The following is an 8,776-nucleotide window of genomic DNA, read 5'->3' on the forward strand; positions in this document are numbered from 1 at the left end:
CCCTGCAATACAAGAATATGCAGCTGTCCAATACGAGGACTGAACCTGCAACCTTGGCATTATCAGCACCACACTCTAACCAACTGAACAATTGTCAGGCTGTGCCAGCGACTCCCAGCCAGTTGCCCAGGAACTGTCAGCTGCGTCCCAATGGGGGGGGGGGCAGGAGGAGGTAATTAGGCAGGAATGTGGAACGAGGGAGGAGCAGCCTAGTTGCAGTAGAAACCTGAGCTCCGAGAACAAGGAGAAGGAAGGGGGGAGTTCAAGGGAGAAGACACAGACTGACAGTTTAAGCTTGGACTCAGAGGGAGGGCCACTGAAAATAGCCCATCCCATGATGCACAGGCGCACAAGAATTAATGAGAGGTGTGAACAGGAAAGGAAGTGAAGGGGGGCTTTAAATGCCATGAGTAGAATTTCCCCCAGATGATCTATGTTACCTTACAGGAGGGCAGGTGGTCCTTCAGGTAATCTGCTATTAAGTTGTTTAGGGCTTTATAAATTAGAAACAAGGCATAGCTTAACATGGCCAGGTAGCTAACCAGAGACCAGTTCCCTCATCACAGGTGAGATATGTGCATGCCCAGGTGCTCCACTCAACAATATGGCCATTGCATTCTGCTCCGTCAGATCCATCTCCACAATCCCTTCAGTTGCCTTTTGCACAGTTCTTCCCACATGCATGTCACACCAAACGAACCAAACCAAGCAAAGTAAGTGAGCCGGCAACACAGAAGAGGGCAGAAGGGCAACAAATCAAACATGCATTATACATTGGATCTCCGCACATGCAGGGCCTCTTTACTTTGCAATGCCTGTCAAATTAGGCCAGCTATTCATTTCTTTGGCACAGCAGTCTAAAAAAAATGAAAAATTTATTCTTAGGGAGGAGGAACATGTGAGGAAGGATGCTGCTATACTGTGAAAATATTCTGGATACCTCTGGCTTTTTAACCAGTCCTCCCATCCTGGAATCGTGCCCAGTTCTCTCTATTTCTCTTTGCTCTCTGCAGAAAATGATGTGGCTGCAACTTTTTAATCAAGAGCTGTCCTCCTATCAGAAGGACTGCTCCTCCGGGTTCTGTCGCTACTGACCTGTCATAATCATAGGAATGAAAACAACGATATGTACCCAGCAAGCAGAGGAATAATTGGAAGCATCTAATCCATAATGTTTTCTTTTTTGGAATTATAATGGCCTGGTGAGTGACTGGGGCTGAACCCAGGTCAGCTGAGTCTCAGGTGCACACCTTGGCTTCAAAGATTCTATACATGGTGTCTGGATTCTGGAATAATGATGCTCAATAGTTTCAAGAACTTAATGACACATTGTGATGGAAATTAGCTGTATTTGTTTGGTCAAACCTTTTGATCTGCTCCATATTTGCTGTCTAAAACTTCCTCTGGAAACAGCATGGGAAGAACAGAGGGATCATCATTGGGCTTGGTAGAGCTATTTCCCTCCTTTGCCTTGAGGGATAGCTCAATCAGTAGACCATGAGACTCTTAATCTCAAGGTCAGGTGTTCGAGCCCCACATTGGTTGAAAGATTCCTGCATTGTAGGGGGTTGGAGTAGATGGTCCTCATAGACCCTTCCAACTCTACAATATATTATTCTATGATCACTATCCAGGTCTTCCCTTATTCCAATGTCCCTTATATAGTAACACTGCCTTACGGGGGGGGGGGAGTTCCGGCTACCCCACCCACTGCCTTTGGAAGCCCTGTAGGAAGTTGATGCAGGAGAGAGAGAGAGAGAGAGAGAGAGAGAGAGAGAGAGAGAGAGAGAGACTGAGAGTAACAACATGGGATGGGTTACAATCCCCAAATGGTGATTCCAGTGGGACATGGATTCTTTGGGGAAGCTGACGCCTAGACATGTGATCAGACTAACTTGACCCATAGCTAATTTGGAGCAGGCATGGCAGCAGTGGCTAGGCTAGGACATCAAGGACCAAGGCAGAAAAGTTTGAGCTGCATCACTTACGGACTCACCTACAGCCCAGGACCCTCGTACCTACGGGACCGCCTTTCCTGGTATGTCCCACAGAGGAACTTACGATCTTCAAACAAAAACATCTTGGAGGTCCCAGGCCACAAAGAGGTTAGGCTGGCCTCAACCAGAGCCAGGGCTTTTTCAGCTGTGGCTCCAATCTGGTGGAACGTTCTGCTACAAGAGACTAGGGCCCTACGGGACTTGACATCTTTCCGCAGGACCTGCAAGACAGAGCTGTTCCACCAAGCCTTTGGCCAGGGCACAGCCTGACTCCCTTCTTTGGCAATCTTCACAGAACTCTAGCCCAATGGTTGCCATCAATTTGATTTGAATTAATTTTATAATGAAATGTATTATTTTATTGTTGTTAGCCGCCCTGAGCCCGGCTTCGGCTGGGGAGGGCGGGATATAAATAAAAAAAAATTATTTATTATTATTATTATTAAAACTGTGTTCATGGAAGACAATCTTACTTGGCTATGAGTGATCGCCAAAGAAGAAGAAGCACCAGATACATACAAATCATAATCTGAACATAAGCTTTACTACATTTGCAGCCCCAAGCATAATTGTATGCGTTTCCAGCTGATGAATTTTGGTACAAGGAAAGGGGTCCTATCTTCACAGACCTTTTAGAATGTTTGTGTAAATCAGGGTATGGGAAACTGTGGTCCCCCTAAAGTAGCTGTCCCTGGCCACTGTCCTCCTTGGCCACTGATGATGCTGTCTAGGGTTGATAGGAGTTGAAGTCCAACATTTCTGGAGGTCCACAGGTGCATCACCTCTGGCGAAAATGTCCAAACTTTATGAACGCTGCAGCTGCTTGGTGAATCTGGAAAAAGCTGCATTAGCTTGCATTCAGATTAAACAAACAGAATTCCCTTGCCTCCTTTGTCCTTTACACAGTAATCCATACTATATCTGGATGCAAGCAAAGCCTTTCAGAATAGATTTGCCTTCTCTTCCCCTTTGTTTGCCAGATACCACACACAGGCTCGCTCATTCACACCCCATAGCCGCAAGTAATGTTTCTGTCTGCCATAAATTTATGTAATTACATTGAAATGTCTTATCAATAATTCAATTATTCCATTAGTTTTACATTAAGAAATAAATAGAGTTAATACATGTATAATTTATCTGCCTATAAACTAAATAGTTTAAAATGCATTTTTTTTTTCCTGGGCCTAAAGTGGTAATAGCTTATAAAATGAGAAAACTGTAATAAATCTAATCACCTGTACCCTGAAACATCCCATAAGGTAGAGTATATTGAAGATGAACTGTTATGCAGTCCACAAGAATAAGATAACTCTGATAAAATGCCTCTGTTCACTGGAAAAGTCTGGGCTTGGGCCTGGTTAATTAAAACACAACTTGTAATTATTTGATATGATGAGACACAGAGATGAGACACCCTTCAAACTTTGCTCTTGGTACCTATTGGCTACTCTTTCTTTCTTTTTTTAAAAAAATATATTTATAATCTTAATTATTACCATTTCCAAAATCACATTCACCTTCAGATAAACATCTCCACCATTAATATCTTTCTTTTAATAAAAACATTCAACAACTTCCTTCTTCCAAGGTTTCTTTAATTTTCCCACCATCCCTGCATATTCTTATATATCCATTTAGATCACTTTCTCCCCTTATTCATTAATATATATTATACTGTTGAATTTACCTTAATGCTGCTAGCGTTTTCACTTGTTTATAATTATTTTCCAGATACTCCACAAAGCTTTTCCTCCTCTTTATAGAGAGCAAGAGATCTTCTTGCTCTCTTATTTTACTTGTTAGACCTGCCAACTCTGCATATTCTATCATTTTTAATTGCCAACCATCCTTTTAAAGGACCTCACTCATCCGCCATTTTGGGGATAACAAGATCTGAACTGCTGTAGTGGCATACATAAATAATTTTTCCTGACTCCTGAGGACTTCCCTCTGTACCATTCCCAGAAGAAATGCCTCTGGTTTGGGGGGGATTTTTTTAAAAAAAGAAAAAGAAAAAAAGACACCCCCATCTCTTCATATATCATTTCCCAGTATACCTGTACACCGTCATGTTAGAGTTATCTTGGAAGAGTGATGGGTTGTTAAACAACTCAGAGAATTGTAGCTCTTTGGGGTGAATCTTCTTCTCCTTCTTTGCCGGTCACTCGTAGCCGAGTAAGATTGTCTTCCATAAACACATAAGCGACTGTCAAGGCCAATTCCGGATCCACACGTCCTTCCACAGTGGGGACATTGGTTTCCAGGCGGGAGTTGATCATGCTGAGGGTTTGCCAAGCATGCCTTCCTCTTAGCTCGTTTCTCCCTTTTTGTCCTGAGTTCGAGAGTCTTCAAAGCCCATGACACCTTTGGTAAAGGCTGTTCTTCAACAGGAGCGCTCGCAGGCCACTGTTTCCCAGTTGTCTCTGTTTATACTATATTTTTAAAGATTTGTCTTAAGAGAGGCTTTAAACCTCTTTTGTTGACCAGCAGCATTACGCTTTCCATTTTTAAGTTGGGAATAGAGAGTAGTTGCTTTGGAAGATGATAATCAGGCATCCACACAACATGACCAGTCCAATGAAGTTGATTATGGTTTGTATTTGATGCAAAGGGAGTTAGTGCATCTGAAGAATATGATGCCGTCTTAAACCCACAACTATGGGAAGTATCCAAAATTGTTCTAACAGATTGCTGTGGCACTGCGAACATTTATGCTTTTCCTGATGGGGAAAAATATCCCTTCTCCTCCCTTTGGGTGCTGTTATGGGGGTTCCTCTGAATTCCCTAAGCCAATTGGTGGGGGGGCATTTAGAAGGAGGAGAGAGGGTAACAGATAACCACTGTGTGCAGTTGAAAGCAAACGCTTAACACTCAACTCCTAACAGCCAAAACTCCATAACCTCCACTGACCATTCTTGCATTCGTCAGCAGCATTACTTATTCATCGTCTCAGCATTAAAGTATTTGTATTGCAATGCAAAGTTGTTGCCGGGATTAAAAAAATAAATAAAAATTAGCTCCTTGTATATTCATACATTTCAGCTTGGCCGGAAACTTCTGTCAGACTATAAAACATTTGAGTCACTCTTTTCACAATAAAGTTGAGTCATACAGCACTCTTTCTGCCAAGTTTCTTGCAATAAGGTAGTTATTTGAAGCAGAAAGTCACAGAGGAAGAGTAGAAGGGATCCACACAATCACAATAATTTCCAAAAAAATATTGTAACCATTCTAACCTGAAGGCTTGGCTGTTTGAGACCTCTGTCACGGGCCAGGGGACAATGAAGCATAAGAAATTCTGTTATTGGCAAACTATCATGAGAACTCACTTCATACCCTCCAACATTTCTCTGAAAATAGGGGCATAAGAAACTCTGTTATTGGCAAACTATCATGAGAACTCACTTCATACCCTCCAACATTTCTCTGAAAATAGGGGCATCCTAGATTATTATTATTATTATTTTATTTCCCAGCCACTCTGGGTGGCTTACAGTACATATTATAGTACCTATTAAAACACAGTACGTCAAACATTAAAAACTTCTCAATATAGGACTGCCTTGAGATGTCTTCTAAAAGTTATGCAGTTCTTTATCTCCTTGGCATCTGAAGGGAGGGCATTCCGCAGGGCGGGTGCCACTACCAAGAAGGCCCTCTGTCTGGTTCCCTGTAGCTACCCTTCTTGAAGTAAAGGAACCATCAGAAGGCCCTCAGAGGAGGACGTCAATGTCCTGGCTGAGGGATGGGGATGGAGACGCTCCTTCCACGTCTCCACTCCCACATATTAAAATATATTAAGACTACCTATACGTAGTTGCTTTGAAAAAATAGAAGCAGCAGTCATTAATGTCACTTTGAGCACCCTCTGGCAGAAAATGTGAGTCAGTCACACATTCTGGAGATACAAAGAGGACCTGTTTTGTGTGAATGGTCCTTATGGTCCTCCTCCTCCTCCTCCTCCTCCTCCTTCTCCTCCTCCTCCTCCTCCTCCTCTTTCTCTTTCTCTTTCTCTTTCTCTTTCTCTTCCTCTTCCTCTTCCTCTTCCTCTTAACCTAAGAACCATAAAAAGAAGCCATTCTTCAAAGAAGGTAGTTTTCTTAGTCATAGAAACCTGTGTTCTCAAAATGCTCTGTCTGTGTGTGTGTGTGTGTGTGTGTGTGTGTGAGAGAGAGAGAGAGAGAGAGAGAGAGAGAGAGAGAGAGAGAGAGAAGATTCAAGCTCTCAGCGCATCCACTTCACTTCCCTTTCCTGCTGCAACTGTTGGAAAACTGAGACTAAAGAACACTTCCCCTCCTGACTGAGAACAGCTTGGAGTCTTGCTGCCTCCCTGCTGTGCTCGGCAAAATCGCTATGATTCTTTGACAGTTGGAGCTTAACCGCCCCAGCCCCCTGCTTGCCATGCTCGTGGGGGAGCTGAGAAAAAGAGACAGTGCTCCCACGGCTCAGAAAGAAGTGATTTCTTGCCTGTGTGCTCCCTTTAAAAAAAAATGAGAGAGAAACCTTCTGAGAGAAGCAAGCGTAAGCAATTCCCTCTCAGCTAAGGTAATTGTTTCAAGTTTGGAAGTTGGCAAACGTTTCTCTCAGTTTCCTTGAGAACTCTGATGTCTGCTGTGCCATTTAGAACTCGAGGAGAACAGTTAATGCTACCCTGGTTCCAAACACATCATTTAAAGATTTGAGCACATTAAAATGCACTCACACCTGTATGCTTCTGCTGCAGCTGTGAAATTTTTCCATTTTGTCAGATGGATTTTGTGAGGATGAAGAGGCGAGTATTTTCTCCCGGTACTTTTCTCCCAGAACCTTTGCATACATGTGCTTCTAAATAAATGTCTGAGCAATTCCTTACAGCCATGAAGGTGGCAGGCTCTCTATTTAATTTTAAAATGCTGGCGTTTCCAGGATGCTAATTTGGTGCCCAGTGCCAGATTAAGTCCAGTCAAAGGGGTTAAGTCCAGTCAAAGGCGACTATGGGGGTGTTGCGCTCAGCTCACTTTTCAGGCCGAGGGAGCCAGCATCTGTCCACAGACAGCTTTCTGGGTCCTGAGGCCAGCAGGACTAAACTGCTTCTGGCACAACGAAACACCGCAACGGAAACCAGAGCGCATGGAAACGCTGTTTACCTTTCCAATGCAGGGATACCTATTTATCTACTTGTACTAGCATGCTTTCAAACTGCTAGGTTGGCAGGAGCTGGGACCGAGCAACAGGATTGGATTGATCTTTATTACGGCCATTGGCCCGTTACACGACAGTTTCCCATACCAACATATTATACTTAAACCTCCAAATTTAAAATCGCCAAAACTTACAAAAGACTAAACAGGAACTGAAGCAAAACAAAAACAAAGACCACCATCATACATTACAATAAATTTGTAACCTATACATCGCCCTCTGCTCATAAATTAATCAAGGATATCAATGGTGATATCGCCTAAAACATAGATCATGATTTAAAACAATGGTGATATCACCTAAAACATAGATCATGGTTTAAAGGGGTTATCCGAGCCACACAGGAGACCGTTTCTCTTCTTTAGGGATAGGACGCTGATCAAGAATCTGGCAACCATGAGTGATCTTAGGGGAGCAACAGGAGCTCACTCCATCGCGGGGATTCGAACCGCCAACCTTCTATTCGACAAGCCCAAGATGCTCAGAATCCCTCTTTGTACACATATGGCTACCTGTTACTCTATTTCACGTAATGGACAACAGGAATATGTCATGATTCTCCGGCAAAGAATGTGGGGAGCCTTTGACACCCTAGATGTTGTGGAACTGCAAGTCTCATCAGCCTCAGCAAGCATGGCTAACGGTCAGAGGTTGCTACATACCTTCCAATATCCATCAGATGAAAATAGGGACATTTCTCACTCCCCACAATTAACCCTCCTCGACACACACACCCCATTTTTGTCACACCCACCCACCCACCGCAGAGCATTTCCTATCAGAGGAAGAGTTAGTGTCACAACCACTGTACCAGCAGGACACAGCACCCAGACCCTCCACCGTCCTGAGAAAGCCTCTTAATTCCGATTTTATTTTATTTTATACTTCGATAGATTGACAAAAGCAAAACACGCACTAATAAATAAATTTTTGAAAGGGGCAAGATTAGATGTGGGTGCACAAAGCATTTTTTGTTTTTCTTTTTTTAATCAAAACTCCTTGCGCTCTGCTTCTTCCTGACCAGAGTGGCTCCTTCTGGATGCGAGGGTGATCTGGCTGCGACATCTGTCACCCCATTGATCACCAGGGTTGATTTGGCTGATCTGGCTGGCTAGGCAAGAGTCCCCTAACAACCTCACTGCTCCATGTGCGTCCCTTCCAAAGCTGTGCCCTCAGTGGATGAGGACAGCCATCCCAGATTGTAGGAGAACGTAGGGGCTCCTTCCAGTTCTGTGATTCCGTGACACATGAACTGAAAAACTACAAGTTCTGTAACATGGAAGGTGGCAGCAAGGTTTCGATGTGCAAGTGAACATTGCTTGTGAAACTTCCTTGGCATTTGGGATTGAGTCTGTTCCCTGAATGTCATTTTAAAGGAAGCATTCGGTGCTTAATAACTACACTTAATTTCTATGCTGGAGGAGAAAGTAGGGGAGGATCCATTTATAAAACATGCATTATTTACCCAAGTGACTGAAAACAACTCCTGAGGAGCTGTTTCAGTGTTTAATATATTTATTATTCAGGGAGTTTGTTTTTTGGTATTATATATTCATGTAACCTTTAATGCAGATTGGGAACAAAGATATGTGGTC

At 43.2% G+C, this 8,776-nt stretch overlaps 1 long non-coding RNA gene across 1 annotated transcript; it reads right to left on the reverse strand.

The window, feature by feature from the left end:
* Window positions 1-408: 408 nt before the first annotated feature.
* LOC309332042 lies at window positions 409-3,981 on the reverse strand. The gene is made up of 3 exons (XR_014152052.1): window positions 2,627-3,981; window positions 941-1,095; window positions 409-857 (listed from the first exon to the last, which is right to left on the reverse strand). It is a non-coding gene; the product is annotated as an uncharacterized lncRNA (long non-coding RNA).
* Window positions 3,982-8,776: the final 4,795 nt, after the last annotated feature.

Source organism: Podarcis erhardii (assembly GCF_964252035.2).
Source record: "Podarcis erhardii genome assembly, chromosome: 17".
NCBI lineage: Eukaryota > Metazoa > Chordata > Lepidosauria > Squamata > Lacertidae > Podarcis > Podarcis erhardii.